We start from the raw sequence: 19,804 nt of genomic DNA, 5'->3' as shown, positions 1-19,804 counted from the left end.
TTTCCAAACCATAAGACGACTCGAATTACAAATGAAATAAACCAATTCCACCGAAGGTAAAATGAGTCTTTTTGGAAATTCTTTGATTGTTTCAAAAATCTTTTATCACAATGCCCCCACCATGGAATAGAAAAATGGAGACTTTGCAAAATTGTCTACGAGGCCTTAGATAGTCAGACCACCGCTTTATTACAGTCTATGTGCCAAGGCAAATTCATGGAGAAAGATGAGGACCACGGGTGGGAATTTTTTGAGGATTTAGCCGAAAAAACAATGTTGTGGGAGTCAACCAGGGAACCTAAAAAGTCGATCGAGTCATCTAGCTCTAGGGGTTTGCACTCGATAGGAAACAATGTGGCAACCGATGCCAAATTAGCAACCCTAACTAAGAGACTCGAAGCTTTAGAGTCTCATAGTGGCCCTTCAACTTTGCCTATGTTCCCGAACTATAATGCTCCCCATCCCGAGATCCAACAATCTCACGATTTTGAGCAAGTGAACGCGATGTTTCAACCCAAGCCTAGGAATGACCCGTTTGCACCAACTTACAACCCCGGGTGGAAGAATCACCCGAATTTCTCGTGGAACCAAGGGCAAAATTTTCAAACTCCACAACCTAATTTTCCTAGGCCCAATCCTAAATCTTTTCCTAATAGACTCAACTCCTTAGAAAAGAGCATAGAGGCCTTAGTGAAATCGCAAACTAACTTGACTCAATCCCAACAAACCTTCATGCAAACTTTAACCCAAGATAGGCAACTTTTGCATTCTAATGTGCAAGCCGTGTCTAAGTTAGAGTCCCAATTGAGTCAATTAGCTAGCACATTCTGTGAGCGAGAAAAGAACAAATTCCCGAGCCAACCCGAGGTGAACCCGAAATTTCCTCTTAATCAAAGACCCCCGGATAATGTGCATTCAGTCATTTCTCTTAGGTCGGGTAAACAAGTTGATACCCACGTTGGTAAGAACCTTGGTGAAAAAGGGGATTCGACTTCTAATCCAAGTCCCCCCATTACTACCATTATTCATGACATACCCGAGAGTTTAGAAGCCCGTGGGGAGTCGAGTGACCCAAACCCGGAACCAAAGAGTTGCAAAGTGAAGTAGTCTATAAACCGAGAGTCCCTTACCCACAAAGACTTATTTCACCCAAGCAATCGGCTCAAATGGAGAAGATTTTGGAAGTGTTTAAGCAAGTCAAGGTCAACATACCCCTTTTAGATGCTATTCAACAAATTCCTTCATATGCTAAGTGTCTTAAGGCGTTATGTACCCATAAGAGAACCAACCATGTCCCTAAGAAAACTTTCCTTACATCTCACATTAGTTCGATTCTCTCAAACCACATTCCCGTGAAATACAAGGACCCCGGTTGTCCTACAATTTCACGTGTCATAGGAGAAACTTTTGTGGATAAGGCGTTACTTGATTTAGGGGCTAGTGTTAATCTCCTTCCTTATTCTGTCTACCAAGCCTTAGGTTTAGGGGAGCTCCAACAAACCAATGTCACACTTCAATTAGCCGATCGATCCGTGAAAATTCCTAAGGGAATGATCGAAGATGTGCTAATTAAAGTAGGTGACTTTGTGTTTCCTGTAGATTTTGTCGTCCTAGAGACCGAACCGGTTAGGAACCCGAAGAATCAAATTCCCATAATCCTAGGACGACCCTTTTTAGCTACATCCAACGCATTGATTAATTGTAGGAACGGCTTAATGAAGCTAACATTTGGCAACATGACAATCGACCTCAACATCTTTCATGTGGGGAAATAATCCGATGATTTCTATGATCAACCTATGGATGTCAATCTAATTGATGAAATAGTTGATCAAGATCTCATGAATCCTAAAGATGCCCTTGAATTTTGCTTAAAACATTTTGGAGAGGATTGTGATGTTTCTGACTATACACATGAGGTCAACCAAATGTTAGAATCCACCATTCCTACAACAAGTCAAGAGCGTGATGTTGAACCCGATCTTTTGCCATCACCAAATAAAACTGTTGAGTTAAACCGCCGGAGTTAGAACTCAAACCTCTTCCCAATACTCTTAAGTATGCTTTTCTAGGTCCTAATGAGTCCTATCCCGTTATCATTGCCTCTAATTTGACTACGTCACAGGAGGAAGAACTTTTAGGAATCCTTCGAGAGCATAAGGGAGCGAAAGGGTAGAGCATCTCGGACATTAAAGGAATTAGCCCGACGATTGTCCAACATAGGATTCATTTGGTAGAAGATGCAAAGCCCGTGAGGGAACCTCAAAAGAGGTTGAATCCTCCCATGATGGAAGTAGTTAAGAAAGAAATTCTTAAGTGCTTAGACAATGGAATCATTTATCCCATTTCCGATAGTAAGTGGGTGAGTCTCGTCCATGTAGTGCCTAAAAAGTCGGGCATTACTTTGGTGACCAATGAGAACAATGAGCAAGTTCCAACCCGTGTTCGATCCGGTTGGAGAATGTGCATAGATTTTAGGAAGCTCAATGTAGTCACTAGGAAAGATCATTTTCCTTTGCCCTTTATCGATCAAATGCTAGAGAGGTTAGCGGGTCATGCTTTCTATTGCTTTTTAGATGGTTATTCGGTATATTTTCAAATCTCGATTGCTCCCGAAGACCAAGAAAAGACCACCTTCACGTGCCCTTTTGGAACCTTCGCGTATAGACGCCTAGCTTTTGGGATAACCACGGGCCCATCCACATTCCAAAGGTGCATGACTAGCATTTTCTCGGAAATGATAGTTGACTTTCTAGAAGTCTTCATAGATGACTTTTCCATCTTTGGACCATCTTTTCACCAATGCCTTAACAATCTAGACTTAGTTTTGAAAAGATGTGATGAAACGGATCTAGTGTTAAATTGGGAGAAATGTCATTTCATGATTAAGGAGGGAATCGTTTTAGGACATAAAATTTATGAAAAAGGAATCGAAGTAGACAAGGCTAAGGTTGACCTAATAGCTAATATCCCTCCTCCCAAGTCCGTTAAGGAAATTTGTTCTTTCCTTGGACATGCGGGATTTTATCGTAAATTCATCCAAGATTTTAGCAAAAAGGCTCGACCTTTGACCAACCTTCTAGCTAAGGATGTCAAATTCGAGTTCACAAGCGAGTGTGTTCATTCGTTCGAAGACCTTAAGAGAGAATTGACTTTGGCCCCGATCATGAAGTCTCCCGATTGGAGTTAACCTTTTGAGCTCATGTGTGACATATCCGATTATGCCATAGGAGCAGTTTTAGGACAACGAATAGATAAGAGTCCTCTTGTCATTTACTACGCTAGTAATGTTAGGGTTATACTAAAATATTCGTTTGAAGTATATAACAATTATTTGAGAATTTCGAATGCATGTTTTCACATTGTCTGTATATTATATATTGTAGACAATCTAGTATCAAATGTGATAGCAGAAGATTAGATTGTCAGACTCCTTATATAATATAATAAAGGTTCACAGTCGAGGTGGTGTTAGACAAACCACTAGAACGGCTGAAGTATTATTTGGAAATAGTTTATCTTGACTATTGAATAATACTTATATACTTTGTGTATATTGAACGGGATCAAAATAGTAGAATAATTGTTTCTTTAATTCTGACAATAAAGAACTAATTAAGATTCTATGATGTTATTAATGCTTAAGTTCTTAATCCGGATGTAGTGATTGACACTTGTATTTAATGCACATGCCTTGACTCATAAATTAAGTAATTTATTTTAAATTACGAATTTATGTATTGGGCAATGACATTATATACAGAGTGGGATATTGACTATAAAAGGAAACCGTGTTCGAAAAATATATTCGGGTGATGATGTCCTCTTGAAAGCTCATAAAGATAATTATGCTTTAGTCCTGCAGGCAGATTTGTTCTTGCATAATTATAAGGTTGAGTGGATGATCAAGGATAAAAGATATTAATTAAATTAATTGTCAGAAATTAATTTAATTAATGGACATGCGATATCTTAAACATGGGGAATTTATAAGCAATTAATATGGGAGCCGAATTAAATAATTAATTTACGGAATTAGGAAAGGTAGTGCAAATATTAGTTCTTTAGTGGATAGAATTAATATTTAATGACATTGGGCCTGGCCCGGAATGTCATTGGAAGGCCTGACCTAATGATCCATGATCCCTGATGTAGCCTATATATATTCTCGTTCTCCTAAAGCTGAAAGACACACCAAAACGAATTAATCCTAGAGTCAGAGAGAGGCAGACGTTTTTCTCAAGGAGACAGCTAGGGTTTTGGGTTTTCGGAGCTTTAAGGAGAGGCACACCTTGGGAGATCGAAGGCCACACTTCGTCCAAGGAGAATCAAGGAATACAGTAGAAGACGTGGATTTGAATCGCTTGCGCCGTAGCGATTAAGGTTAATATTCTGTTCGAACTTTTAATTAATATCATAAAACGCAGGGCCAAGGTCCGATTGTTCCTACAATGGCATCAGAGCCAGGTTGCGGTTCTGCGATTTATGATATGTAGTCCATGTCATGATTATATATGCATGTATATAGTGATTCTGTGATGCAGGTCGTTGTCCACTATTATGGCCGTGTTTTAATTATTCTGTTATGTTTGGATTCCACGTGGTTTATTGTGGCTGTTGTAAATCACGAGGGTTGATCGTGATAGTTTAATCTTGTAATTCAATTTGTAATTGTTTTAGATTATGATCTGATGTAATAGAATAGGCTGGTTCGTCTGTACAATTAGTATGTAATTGTTTGATCAACGGGGCTGCAAGAAACAAGGATCTTCCGCTGCTGCGATTAGGGTTTCGGGGGTGCTGCACTGTTTTGGGCGTAACTTTTGCATACGATGTCCGATTTGGGCGAATGAGCACTTTTCGGAGACGGCAGAACGAGACGGAGCTAGCCACAACAGGGGGAGCCCCGGTTGAGGTGATTTCGAAGGTGTTTTTAGGAGTTTTTCGAGGCATTCTGAGGCCGTTTAGGCCTCCAAACGGGCTCTCGAAGTTTTCTGGACAGATCTGGATTCTGATGAAGGATGAATTCGAAGCTGATTTTTCCGGGTCCATAATAGTGGATGTGCTTTATTATGATTATTGATTATTGTTATTATGTGTTTCTTGTTTGTGTTGTTATGCCATGTGATACTAACCCTTCGCATGCTAGAATGACATGGACATAGGGATGTTTTTAATTAATGCTTTAATCATGCTAGTATGCTGCCATGTTATGTGTTCTTTATGTTGCTATAACCATGATAGTATGCATGTGGACTTCGAAGAAATAACATAGGGCGATGCATCTAGATTAAAATCCTCAAAGTAAATTCTAAGTGGGAGAGGGAGTTAATATGGTATTAAATCCCATGGTCTCCATCATTGTTTGTATGTAATTTAACATAAAGGCGAATATAAATTATGTATACGTCACCCATCGTGGCATGTAATTTATGGTGTCTAGAATGTTATAAATATTACTGGAACAAAATTCTTAAATTAATACGAATAGATACGGATTTTCTTTATCTCTGATTTGGGGCGATTTCTAAGGCTTATGGGTATTAAGTGAGACCGATGTGACTCCTCCACTGCCTAGAAGTAAAACCAGACACGAATATTGAATTGAAGTATTCTATTCGAGAAATATTGGAAGGTATACATGCCGCCCATCGTGGCGTACCAAGTTCCATAGGTTTCGGGTAATTTAAGATTTGATGATGGTATACACTTAGCTATGAAAAATAATATAGACCACCCCAACGTGGCTTATTGTTTAGTAATAGGACCGAAGTAACGTTTAAACAAATTTAGGTGGTATACATGTCACCCATCGTGACGTACCAGAAACTTATGGTGTTTAAACGTTAGTGCATTTAATTTTAATAATTGTTAGAGGAACCAATAGGACTTAATTTTTTATGCACCCTTCTTTATGTGTAATGTGATTTTTTCATGCATGATTCTCAGGATATAATGGGGTTTAATCCACTGTTCACCATACTTAAGGATAACAAACTTACCGGACCTAACTATATTGAATGGAAACGTAATTTGGACATTGTGTTGACTGCTGAGGAGTACAAGTTTTGCACTTATGAACCCAAGCCTGAGCAGCCCGCTGCTGATGCTCCTGATGAGGAGAAAGAGAATTATAAGCGGTGGACAAAGGCTGATGAGATGTCGCGATGTTACATTCTGGCAGCAATGTCGGGTGTTTTGCAGCATCAGCATCAGGCTATGGCCACTGCTTCGGATATGCTCTTTAATCTCAAAGAACTTTTTGGAGATCAGAATAGGGCTGCTAGGCAAGTAGCCATGAAGGCTTTAATGAACACTCAGATGGCTGAAGGTACACCTGTAAAGGATCATGTTCTCAAGATGATGTCACATCTGAATGATATAGAGATCCTTGGTGCAGAGCTTGACGGGGAAACCCAGATTGACATTATCCTTATGAGCTTTGCCAAGAGTTTTGAGCAGTTCCGCTTGAATTACAACATTAACAAGATGCAGTATAGTCTTGCGGAACTGCTAACAGAACTTCAGGCAGCCGAAGGATTATTTCGCCAGAGTGTTCAAGTGAATGTGGCTGAGAAAGGTTCTTCCTCTAAGCCGAAAGGCAATAAGAAGAAGAAAAAGGCTCAGACACAGAAAGCTGTGAAGGCAGTGGGAGTTCAACGTGGTGTATAAAAGCCTAAGGGGAAGTGCTACCGGTGCAAGCAGTCGGGTCACTGGAAAAAGGATTGTCCTCTTCCTAAGAAGACAAACGATATTGGTATGTCTCTTTCTCTAGTTACAGAAACATTTATAGCGGCTATATCTACGAGCACTTGGTGTGTAGATACTGGAGCCACTGATCATGTTTGTAACTCTATGCAGGGGTTCCAGCAATCCAGAATGCTTAGAGATGGCGAGATATACGTGTTCATGGGAGATGCTACGAGAGTAGCAGTAGTTGCAGTAGGAGTTATTAATTTATCTTTTGGTTCTGATAGGATTTTGGTTTTGAACAATTGTCTTTATGTACCTTCTTTTAGAAGGAATTTGATTTCGGTTTCTAAACTTGCTATGGATGGTTATAATGTTTGTTTGGATCGTAATGTTTCTATTATGATGAATAAACGGATTATATGTTCTGGTACATTGCAAGACAATTTGTATATAATTAATCCTAGTCAACCCGCACTGCAACTACAACATAGGGTATTGAATAACACATCTTCTACCTCTAATAAAAGAAAGGAACCTTCTAGTTTGAACCAAACATATTTTTGGCACTTGAGATTAGGTCATATTAACTTTAGGAGGATTCAAAGACTGGTAGTAGACGGGCCTTTAGGCTCATTGGCGGTGGAGCCATTTCCAGTTTGTGAATCTTGCTTGGAAGGTAAAATGACCAATAGGCCTTTTAAGGCAAAGGGGAATAGAGCCAAAGAAGTGTTAGGATTGGTTCACTCTGATTTATGTGGACCTATGAATATCCAAGCAAGAGGTGGTTATGAGTATTTCGTCACTTTTATTGACGATTATTCTAGATATGGATACATTTATTTGTTGCGCCGTAAGTCTGAGTGCTTTGAGAAATTCAAAGAGTACAAAGCTAAAACGGAGAAGCGACATAATAAAAGTATCAAGTCACTACGATCTGATCGTGGTGGCGAATACTTGTTTGGGGAATACAGGGAATATTTATCAGAGAATGGGATAGAATCCCAGTTGACTGCACCAGGCACACCCCAGCAGAACGGTGTAGCAGAGAGAAAGAACCGGACTCTTTTAGAGAGTGTTAGATTGATGATGAGTTATTCGGATTTACCCAAGTCCTTTTGGGGACATGCCTTAGAGACAGCAGCTTATCTTCTGAACTTAGTACCTTCTAAGTCGGTTCCTAAAACCCCTTTAGAATTGTGGACCGGGGACAAACCGAGTCTGAGACACATTCGGATATGGGGTTGTCCAGCACATGTGCTGAACAAGAACGCGACTAAGCTAGAACCTCGTACAGAAGTAAAGCTGTTTGTAGGCTACCCCATGGGAACAAAAGGTTATTTATTTTATAGTCCTAAGGATCGGGATGTCACTGTTAGCACCAATGCAAGATTCTTAGAGGAAGACTATATAATGAATCACAAACCCAAGAGTAGTATCGTTTTAGAGGTTCTAGTGGGAGGGACGAATAATGAACCTGTAGTACAAGTAGAACAACCACAGCAGACTGTGCAACCGGTCACTAATACCGCACCAGTTCCTCGTCGTAGTGGGAGGGTTGTTCGACAGCCCGACAGATTCATGTTTTTGGGAGAGTCTTCGGACTTGGTCTCTGGTGAACATGATGATGATCCCCGGACATACGAAGAGGCAATACAGGACAAAGATGCAAGTCTTTGGCAAAAGGCAATGGATTCTGAGATGGAATCAATGTATTCTAATCAGGTCTGGGAGCTCGTGGAACCACCCAAAGGTGTAAAACCTATTGGATGTAAGTGGGTCTACAAGAAAAAGAGGGGATCAGACAAAAAGGTGAAAGCCTGGAAAGCAAGACTTGTTGCGAAAGGGTATAGTCAGAAAGTAGGTATCGATTATGAGGAAACCTTTTCGCCAGTAGTCATGCTTAAGTCAATCCGTATTCTTTTATCTATAGCAGCTCATCTCGATTATGAGATTTGGCAAATGGATGTCAAGACAGCTTTCCTTAATGGAAATCTTGAGGAAACCATCTATATGCAGCAACCAGAGGGATTCATTAAAGAAGGCCAAGAGCATCTTGTTTGTAAGCTGAAGAGGTCTATTTATGGACTTAAACAAGCTTCTAGGTATTGGAACATTCGCTTTGATCAGGCAGTCCAGTCATATGGATTTGATCAATGTCCAAGCGAAGCATGCGTGTATAAGAGATGTGAGGGAAATGCAGTGGTTTTTCTAGTGCTTTATGTTGATGACATTTTACTCATTGGAAACAATGTTAAGATGTTGTCTTCAATAAAGGCATGGTTGTTCAAACAATTTGAAATGAAGGACTTAGGTGAAGCAGCATACATCCTTGGGATCAAACTTATAAGAGATCGCAAGAAAAGGATGTTGGCTTTATCTCATGAGCCCTACATAGATGACGTATTAGCTCGTTTTAACATGCAGGACTCCAAGAAGGGTAATTTACCCTTCAGACATGGAGTTACTCTATCAAAGAGGCAGTGTCCTTCGACACCTAAGGAGATAGAGAACATGAAGGCAGTTCCTTATGCTTCGGCATGTGGTAGCCTAATGTATGCAATGTTATGTACGAGGCCTGATATCTGTTTTGCCGTGGGCATGGTTAGCAGATACCAGTCGAACCCAGGACAAGAACATTGGAGTGCTGTAAAATCAATACTCAAGTACCTGCAAAGGACTAAGGAGTATATGCTGGTTTACAAGTCCTCTGATTTATTGCCTCTGGGATATACTGATTCGGATTTCCAGACAGATAAGGATAAGAGAAAGTCCACCTCGGGATGTGTTTTTACTTTGGGAGGTGGAGCCGTAATATGGAGGAGTGTGAAGCAGAAATGCATCGCGGACTCGACCATGGAAGCCGAATATGTGGCAGCCTCGGAGGCAGCCAAAGAGGCTATATGTTTCCGAAACTTCCTGCTGGATTTGGGTGTGGTTCCTAATCTGCCACAGCAAATCACGATTTATTGTGATAACACTGGTGCTGTGGCGAATACCAAGGAACCATGGGCCCATAAGGCAGCGAAACACATAGAGCGTAAGTATCACCTCATACGACAGTTCGTTAAGCGAGGAGATATCATTGTGGCTGACATAGCATCGAAGGATAACCGGGCAGATCCTTTCACGAAGAGCTTACCAGCTAAGGCTTTTCAGGAGCACGTGGAAGCGATAGGTTTCAGATACTTGGTCACATAGTTATTGTAGTTGGTAGGGGATTGCTTGTAATAGACACTGATATACTTAAAGAATATCTTGAGTATAAGTGGGAGATTGTTAGGGTTATACTAAAATATTCGTTTGAAGTATATAACAATTATTTGAGAATTTTGAATGCATGTTTTCACATTGTCTGTATATTATATATTGTAGACAATCTAGTATCAAATGTGATAGCAGAAGATTAGATTGTCAGACTCCTTATATAATATAATAAAGGTTCACAGTCGAGGTGGTGTTAGACAAACCACTAGAACGGCTGAAGTATTATTTGGAAATAGTTTATCTTGACTATTGAATAATACTTATATACTTTGTGTATATTGAACGGGATCAAAATAGTAGAATAATTGTTTCTTTAATTCTGACAATAAAGAACTAAGATTCCATGATGTTATTAATGCTTAAGTTCTTAATCCGGATATAGTGATTGACACTTGTATTTAATGCACATGCCTTGACTCATAAATTAAGTAATTTATTTTAAATTACGAATTTATGTATTGGGCAATGACATTATATACAGAGTGGGATATTGACTATAAAAAGAAACCGTGTCCGAAAAATATATTCGGGTGATGATGTCCTCTTGAAAGCTCATAAAGATAATTATGCTTTAGTCCTGCAGGCAGATTTGTTCTTGCATAATTATAAGGTTGAGTGGATGATCAAGGATAAAAGATATTAATTAAATTAATTGTTAGAAATTAATTTAATTAATGGACATGCGATATCTTAAACATGGGGAATTTATAAGCAATTAATATGGGAGCCGAATTAAATAATTAATTTACGGAATTAGGAAAGGTAGTGCAAATATTAGTTCTTTAGTGGATAGAATTAATATTTAATGACATTGGGCCTGCCCGGAATGTCATTGGAAGGCCTGACCTAATGATCCATGATCCCTGCTGTAGCCTATATATATTCTCGTTCTCCTAAAGCTGAAAGACACACCAAAACGAATTAATCCTAGAGTCAGAGAGAGGCAGACGTTTTTCTCAAGGAGACAGCTAGGGTTTTGGGTTTTCGGAGCTTTAAGGAGAGGCACACCTTGGGAGATCGAAGGCCACACTTCGTCCAAGGAGAATCAAGGAATACAGTAGAAGACGTGGATTTGAATCGCTTGCGCCGTAGCGATTAAGGTTAATATTCTGTTCGAACTTTTAATTAATATCATAAAACGCAGGGCCAAGGTCCGATTGTTCCTACAAGTAACACCTTAAATGATGCCCAACTCAATTACTCTACCACCGAGAAGGCGCTTCTAGCCGTAGTCTTTGCCTTAGAAAAATTTCGCTCTTATCTTATTGGGTCTGAAAGGACATCTTCGATAAAAAGATTATTTTGATATTTGCATAACTTACATAAAATTTAAATTCACTTAGAATCCTCTCCAATAGGACATTTTATTTAATTGATTCTGTCAAAAGTCAAATGGTCAAACTAGCTCAAATAGAATTTCCAAAATTATATTTATATCACATAAATATAAATAATACTCCTTGTTTACAAAAAGATTTTCAATATTTTTCTAAGGAGTATTCAAAGTTTTTACAACGCAATTTATCGGACGAGAAATATCGATTAATGGTATTTTCTTGTTTTACAATTGCAAAAGCAAAATGCAAAAGTAGCTTGAACAAGGAATATACATTCATTATATTCTTTAGAACACTCTTTTGACATTTATTTGAAAAGACAAAAATTTATTACTCAAGTCTTTTATTTTAAAGTAATTTATTCCCAACTATTCAATTTATTATTTTACGGAATAAATTATTTTAAACTCTCAAAATATTTCCTTCAAAATTCAAAATATTTTATCTTCAAGGAAATATATTTTCAAAGTGTTTACTCAAGTCAAAATATTAGCCAAAGTTCTGTTCAAACTCGCAAAAGGCTAATCGTATTTTATTCAAACCCGGAGACTGGTTTTTATCGTTTTAAATCAAAATAAAATACTTCCACTTGCTAGAATGACTTGAAACTTGAGATGGATCATTTGAATAATGTTTTTGGTGCATAGTAAAAGTTTCGTAATTTTCTGAGAAGTTTGGTCCGGACGCTATTTTTAGGGGCTGACTGGGATCTTTGACTGGACGTTTGACCAAGTCAACTTTGACCAAAATTGACCAAAATTTCCAGATCACCATTTTCCAATATTCTATGATTTATCATATTTTTGGTGTAATTTATTGGAGGTTTCGAAAAATCGTCGCATTTAATAACGATACAAAGTTACGTTATTAATCAAATTCTCGGGAAGCGTGCTTGTCTCTTAGTGACACAACTCAGCTGAGATTTCTCCCATAAAGTTGTTTGTCTTCTTGTGCAAGTGGCCAACAAACACAACAAAACCACAATCCACACCTTTTCAATCTCCACCCTTTATTTTCCTTTCATCTCAACCATTCACTCCACCCACTTCCCTCTATAAATACCCACCTCCCACACACCAAATACTCTCAAGCTAAGAGCCAAGAAAGTGCTGAGATTTTTAGAAGTGTTCAAGTTTTTCAAGTTTATACTCTCTCTCTTTAATACTTCATCTCCAAAACCTTCTCTTTCCTAAATATATATTCATATATACAAGGTTTTGATTCTCAAGCTCTAACCCACCAAGTTAGCTCACCCACAACCACTTCCAAGCCTCCGTAAAGGCTGCCCAAGTTCGTCCAAGTGCCCAAAATCCGGCCGAACCTCCGGCGAATTTTTCCGGCGAACTTTTCGGTCATCTCCCGTAAGTGGTTTCTTCTTAGCTTCTTATTTGTGTCTTAACCGACCATTTTGTTGCAGGACTTTGTACTTAAACTCTCTTCATCTTACAAGTTCTTCAACAAAGTTCTCGAAACGAGACCAAAAGATCCGGATTTGTTCAAGATATAAAAGATATATATATATCTCTCTTTTCAAAGAGAACAAAGAAAGAACATCCGAGGAAGTACTCGATCTCTTCAAAGAGACAAAAGATTTGAACATAGTTTCAAGAGTACTTAATCTCTGCAAGAGATTTGTGATAAAAGCATCGTCGTCCTTCCATCTATCACCTTAGTGTTGTGTGACAGAAAGATTTACGACAAAAGAGCTTTTAATCACTATAGCTTCAAAAGCAAAGTTTAGCAACTTATTGGTTGTTATTATCTTGGCTAAACTTTGAGAAGCTAAAGAAAGCATATTCGATCCCGCACTAACTTAACTTTATTATCTCGGGAAAATATCGAATATTCCGAACTATTGTTCGAGGAAGCTTTCTATATCCTAAACTTCAAAGAGCACAACTCAAAGAGGCTAGCCACCCACACTTTATTTATCTTGGCTTTATCAAGTTGTGCAAGAAGTTAAAGAAAGGATATTTTACAATCTCCGAGATCTCTCATTATATCTCAAAACGGAGTTTTGTAAACCAAGGATTCTTTGATCAACATTTTGAATCAAAAGAAAAGAATACTTGTGTAGCCTTAAGCATATTTTGCTTAAAAGAAAAGGCTTGATTAATTACTCCCAACTTAACTATACTTGGAGTAATTAAACGTATACTTGATCTTAATTTATAGATCCAAAGAAAGTATACTATACTTGACCATAATATTTATATCTTGAATATTATTGTCATCTCCGAACTAGTACAGTAACATACTAGTTCAAAACTCATCTTTTATAACTTGTTTGTTTCGTAGATATTGTGTTCTAACTTTTGCAGTGAGGTGAAGTGAAGTGAGGTGATTCTTGTTCTAAGACCCAAGTCCTAGACGCACTAACGGGGAGTTAGTCGTCTTCGCACCATGAAGAAAAGAAAAGACCCAAGATCTAAGACCTAAGATCCAAGACCCGCAAAAGCTTAGGAATACAAAGACTACACCAAGGTTCTACGCCGACTTTGAAGAAGTAACGGGGAGTTACGTTCTAAGATAAGTCAAGTAGAGGTTTTACATTTATTGTGAGGTTGTAACGGGTAGTTACGAACCAAGATAAATATTTGTAAGTTTAGATTGTAAAGGCTTCTCCGCCGGCTATAAGGAGTACATCTTTCTTATAGTGAAAAATCTCGAGTCCGGAGAGGAGCTCGGGGACTGGACTAGGGGTGAGAGAATCTATTAGAGGTTGCTCCATCGCGAACCAGGATAAAATCGACCGTGTGATATTTGCTCTTTACTTCCGCACATATAATTGCTAAACAACACGGTAAAAATATTTAAAACTTGGAAAATATTTTTAAAAGGCAATTATATTTTTTTTAAATTGGATATTAAGCTATTCAACCCCCCTTCTAGCTTAATTTACGCCTTATTCAGGACCTAACAATTGGTATCAGAGCTGTGCTGCTTAACGTGTTTGTCAAGTGATTTTCAGATCTACAGGCACAACAAGCAGTGATCCTAAATGGCGTATTTGAATACCATTGGCTGCGGTGAAGGTCTATCTAGCTCTCGACCACCTCTATTTGATGGCACCAACTTTGCAACATGGAAAACGAGATTCCGCATCTATGCTCGATCTCAAGGCGTCAAAGTTTGGATGGCTATAGAGGATGGCATTATCATTCCAACCAAAATTATTGATGATGTTATCTACGAGAAGAAAGTGAGTGAATATACTCACGAAGAGGAAGATAGAATGAACATCGCTGCCAAAGCTGAAATGGTTCTCACAAGTGCACTTGCTGAAAAAGAATACAAGCGTGTGAACAATTGCAAGTCTGCACAAGAAATGTGGAACAAACTTGTGGTCACCTACGAAGGAACCACCGATATTAAAGATTCTCGAATGGATACTCTAATCATGGAGTACGAGAACTTTAAACTCCAAGAAGGAGAAAATATCATTGACATGGAAACGAGATTCACTCGTATTGTCGATGAGCTTGCTCAACTCGGGAAGAACTACACGCAAAATGAAAAGAATCGGCGAGTTCTTAAATCTCTTCCTCCGAGTTGGAAAGTCAAAGTTACAACAATCAAAGAGATGCACAATCTCAATGATTATCACATCGACAACCTCTTCGGAAATCTTCGTGCTTACGAGGAAGACAATGTTCCGGATATCGTCGTTCCGAAAGTAGAAGAAAAGAAGAAAAATATGGCACTCAAGGCCATATTAATCGATGATGATGATAACGACGAAGAGCTAAACGAGGAACTCAAAAATCTCGATGAAGGCGAAATCGCTTTATTAACAAGACAACTTCGTCGTGTGCTCCAAAGCAAAGCTCAAAGATACGGAAAAGGCTTCCTCAAATCAAACAATCAACAAAGAGTTTTCAACTCTAACGGAAGGCCTAATTACTCTCAAAATTACGCTCCTAACTACAAGAGTAATTTTCCTGCTTCGGGCTACAACAAAGGCAAAGGAATTCAAACTTCAAATTCGAATTCCTACAACAATGCAAACAACAACAACATCAACAACAACAACAACTATACTCCTCCAAAGCCGAAAGAGCCTGTTAAAGAGGAGACACAAGATGTTTGTTTTGAATGCAAACAACCGGGTCACTACAAAAGGGAATGTCCTAAGCTAGCCAAAGGACGTATTCTCGTAGCAGAAAACGGTTGGGATCTAAGTGAGGATGAAGAAGCCTCCGAAGCTAGTGAAGAAATGGTCAATCTATGCTTAATGGCTTCGGATGATGCATCTACTTCTACGGAAGATTCCACTGCGAACCAAGAGGTAAGTGGTCCCTCACGAATATTAGACAATATGCATCTATTTATTGATTCTAGCTTAAATCTGCTTGACATGTCTAAAAGTGATTTAATTGATTTGCTAGTTCATATAAATAGTAAATATTGTGATGCTGACCAACGGTTCCTATCAATATGGTCGGAACATGAAAAGCTCAAAAATTCGAGTAAAGATCAACAAAAGGAGTTGACTCGAATAAAGGAATCAATGATCAAAAGTGAGGACGAGATAAATTCCCTCAACGATCAAAATGATTTCCTAAAGCTTGAAAACAACAATCACAAGGATAACATCACAAATCTCGAAGTAGAGAATGTTTCCTTGTTGCTTCAAGATGAAGAGTTGGAAAATGAGAAGTTGCAGTTAAATGAAAATAATTGTAAGCTTCATGTTGATGCTTTAAACTTGAAGATTCTAAATGAATCATTGACTCAAGGTAAGTCAACTCCGAGTCATCAAAAGAGCTCTCTTGAAATTGAAAAAGAGATGATCCTAGTCTTAAAAGAAAATGAAAAGTTTCAATTGGAAACTCAAAGACTAAAGGATGAGAATATTAAGCTCTTATCTCAAGTTAAGGATCAGGAGATATCCTTAAATCAAAAGATTAATTCTTTGATTAAAGAAAAAGAAAATCTTGAGATAGTGGTTCAAAGATTCACACATGGTAATGAGATACTAAATAAAATGGTATACTCAAAGAACTCCTTTAACCGTGAAGGTTTAGGATATGATATAAACACTCAAAGTAAACGAGTGAAACCATGTGTGGAACCACCAAAAGATGCTCCCAAACCACCAACTCTAAAGTGCTCATATTGCAACAAAATTGGACATTCTGTCTCATTTTGTAAATATAAGAGTGGTGAAATTAAGGGGAAGCATGTATGGATTCCAAAGGAATCAAAATCATACACTCGGGTTGACAAAGCTATACCAAAGAAAAATGGTGCCAATAAAAATCAAAGGCAACCAAGGTTTAGCTATCATCAACAACCAATTGCGTTTCAAAGTAGAAACGAAAGGAAGAATACAAACTCTAGAGGCAATATTCCTAGAAGTCATAATGTGCCTAAACAGAGTTTCTATCATCACCCAACTCCTTATCATAGTTATGATAGAAACTATGTGCATCCTAGAAATGATTTAAGGCCAAATGCTTATTATGCTAGGAATCATGCATCTAGATTATTGTATGTGCCTCAAAGTGATTATCCCATGCCTAAATTTTATTATGCAAACTCTAGAACTGCTTATGTTGGACTAACCCCTGGACCCTCAAGACAAAAGGGTACCAACAAGTTTTATTGATTGTGTTTGTAGGTGTGCCTTGCTGCTAAAACAGACATGTGGTACCTTGATAGTGGTTGTTCGAGGCATATGACTGGAAACAAGTCACTCTTAAACAACATTAAAAAGGTTGCTGCTGGAGATGTCACATTTGGAGATAGTAGCAAAGGTCGCATCATTGGAATTGGGGACATTGGAAATGATCGAGTCAAAATATCAAATGTTCAACTAGTCACCGGGCTGAAATACAATCTTCTTTCAATCAGTCAACTTTGTGACAATGAATACAAAGTGATCTTCTATCCTACTCATTGTTCTATCTTGAACAAGGATGGAAAGTTGGTTCTTACTTGCCCTCGCAACAAAAATGTCTATACATGTGACATGGGCAAAATTAAGAATGTGTGCCTAATCTCTACAAATGATGATCCGTGGCTATGGCATCGAAGATTAGGGCATGCAAACATGAAGCTGATTAAGAATCTTTCCGCAAAAGATCATGTTCGAGGGATACCAAAGCTAAACTATCAAAAAGATCACATCTGTGATGCTTGTGAGATTGGAAAGCAAATTCGGGCGACTCACAAAGTAAAATCTATGATATCTACTTCAAGGCCTCTCGAGCTTCTACACATGGACTTAGTTGGACCCGTTCCGGTTCAAAGTCTCGGAGGGAATTCTTATACGCTGGTGATAGTTGATGATTATTCAAGATATACGTGGACGGAATTTCTCAAAGCTAAAAGTGATGCTTTTGAATCTTTCTCCGCTCTATGCAAAAAGATTCAAAATCAACAAAAGAATACCATTGTCTATATACGGACGGATCATGGTAAGGAATTTGAGAATTCTAGCTTTAAAACCTTCTGTGATGAAAATGGAATCACTCATAATTTTTCGGCTCCCTACACTCCTCAATCAAATGGAGTTGTCGAAAGGAAGAATCGGACGTTGCAAGAAATGGCGAATACAATGCTAAATGAGTATCGTCGGCCTAAGTACTTTTGGGCCGAAGCAATGTCAACTGCTTGCCATATTCTAAATCGGGTGTTACTCCGACCCATAAAGCTGCAAACTCCATACAAGCTTTATTTTGGCAAGACTCCGAAGCTGAGCTACTTCAAAGTATTCGGAAGCAAATGCTATATTTTGAATACCAAGGATTATCTCACAAAGTTCGATCCAAAGTCAAGTGAAGGTATTTTTCTTGGCTATTCGAAGAATAGTAAATCCTATCGAATGTTCAATCTCAAGACTCTTGTGGTGGAAGAGTCGATGAATGTGGCTTTTGATGAGTCAAAGCCATCTTCTAAATACATTGATCTTGTCGATAAAGATGATGATGGACAAGATAATGTGGAAGAAGTTATTCGTCAATTTGAGAATATGGATTTTGGTACATCTACACCAAATAATCCATTGGAATTAGCTAATGTTGAAGATGATCTCCCGAAGGAAATTCCTATTGTTCGAAGTCATCCCTTGGACAACGTTTTGGGTGACTTAAACAAAGGAGTTCAAACGCGCTCACAAGTTCAGAACGTTGTTAATCATCTCAGTTTTCTATCTCAAATTGAGCCCAAAACTGCTAAAGATGCATTACTAGACGAGGATTGGATCTCTGCAATGCAAGATGAATTGCTCCAATTCACTCGAAGTAAAGTTTGGGAACTTGTTCCAAAACCTGAGGATACTTCTATCATTGGAACAAAGTGGGTGTTTCGCAACAAACTTGATGAAAATGGAACAGTTGTTCGAAACAAAGCAAGGTTAGTTGCTCAAGGATACACTCAAATGGAGGGTATTGACTTTGATGAAACTTATGCACCCGTAGCTCGTATTGAATCTATTCGAATGCTATTGGCTTACGCGTGTCATAAAGACTTCAAAGTGTACCAAATGGATGTGAAATCTGCATTCTTGAACGGGATACTCGAGGAAGAAGTTTATGTCAAACAACCTCCCGGTTTTGAAGATGCAACACACCCAGAGTATGTGTATAAATTGCACAAAGCTCTATATGGATTGAAACAAGCTCCAAGAGCTTGGTACGAAAGGTTAAGCAAGTTCCTGTTCGACAACAACTTCAAAATGGGAACTGCTGATAAAACCTTGTTTACACGACAAGAAAAAGATGATATCCTACTTGTCCAAATATACGTAGACGATATCATATTCGGCTCTACAAATGGTACATTGTGTAAAGAATTCTCGGATAGCATGAGCAAAGAATTCGAGATGAGTATGATGGGAGAATTGAACTTCTTCTTGGGATTGCAAATAAGGCAATCTGACGAAGGCATCCACATCTCTCAATCGAAGTACTGTAAAGAGATGTTAAAGAAATTCGAAATGGATGATGCCAGACCTATCTCTACTCCTATGTCTACATCCAACAAATTAACTGAAGATCCAAAGGGGATTCCTGTAGATATAAAGAAATATCGGGGAATGATTGGAAGCTTGCTCTACATCACTGCAAGTAGGCCCGATATCCAATACAGCGTCTGTAAGTGCGCACGATTTCAAGTGGCACCAAAGGAATCTCATTTATCCGCTGTCAAAAGGATATTGAGATATTTAAAGGGAACCACTGATCTTGGTCTATGGTATCCTAAAGGGCTATCATTTGACTTAGTGTGTTTCTCTGATTCTGACTATGCTGGGCATCTAGTCGACAGAAAAAGCACTAGTGGTACATGCCAGTTTCTCGGTGGATGTCTTGTCTCGTGGTTTTCAAAGAAACAGAATTCCGTATCGATATCCACTACGGAAGCTGAGTATATAGCAGCCGCAAAATGTTGTGCTCAAATTCTGTGGATGAAGCAAACATTGGCTGACTATAATGAGAAATTCGATGTGGTCTCAATATTGTGTGATAACACAAGTGCTATTGATTTGAGCAAAAATCCCGTGTTAC

The 19,804-nt window shown here is 38.5% G+C and overlaps 1 pseudogene; it reads left to right on the top strand.

Annotated features, from left to right (window-relative positions):
- Positions 1-216: 216 nt before the first annotated feature.
- Positions 217-19,804, top strand: part of LOC135150139 (uncharacterized) — a 29,918-nt pseudogene continuing 10,330 nt past the window's right edge.

The sequence above is a fragment of the Daucus carota genome, chromosome 2 (assembly GCF_001625215.2).
Source record: "Daucus carota subsp. sativus chromosome 2, DH1 v3.0, whole genome shotgun sequence".
Classification (NCBI taxonomy): Eukaryota; Viridiplantae; Streptophyta; class Magnoliopsida; order Apiales; family Apiaceae; genus Daucus; species Daucus carota.
Note: the sequence above shows the minus strand (reverse complement) of the source record. Positions and strands in the feature narration are given on the sequence as shown.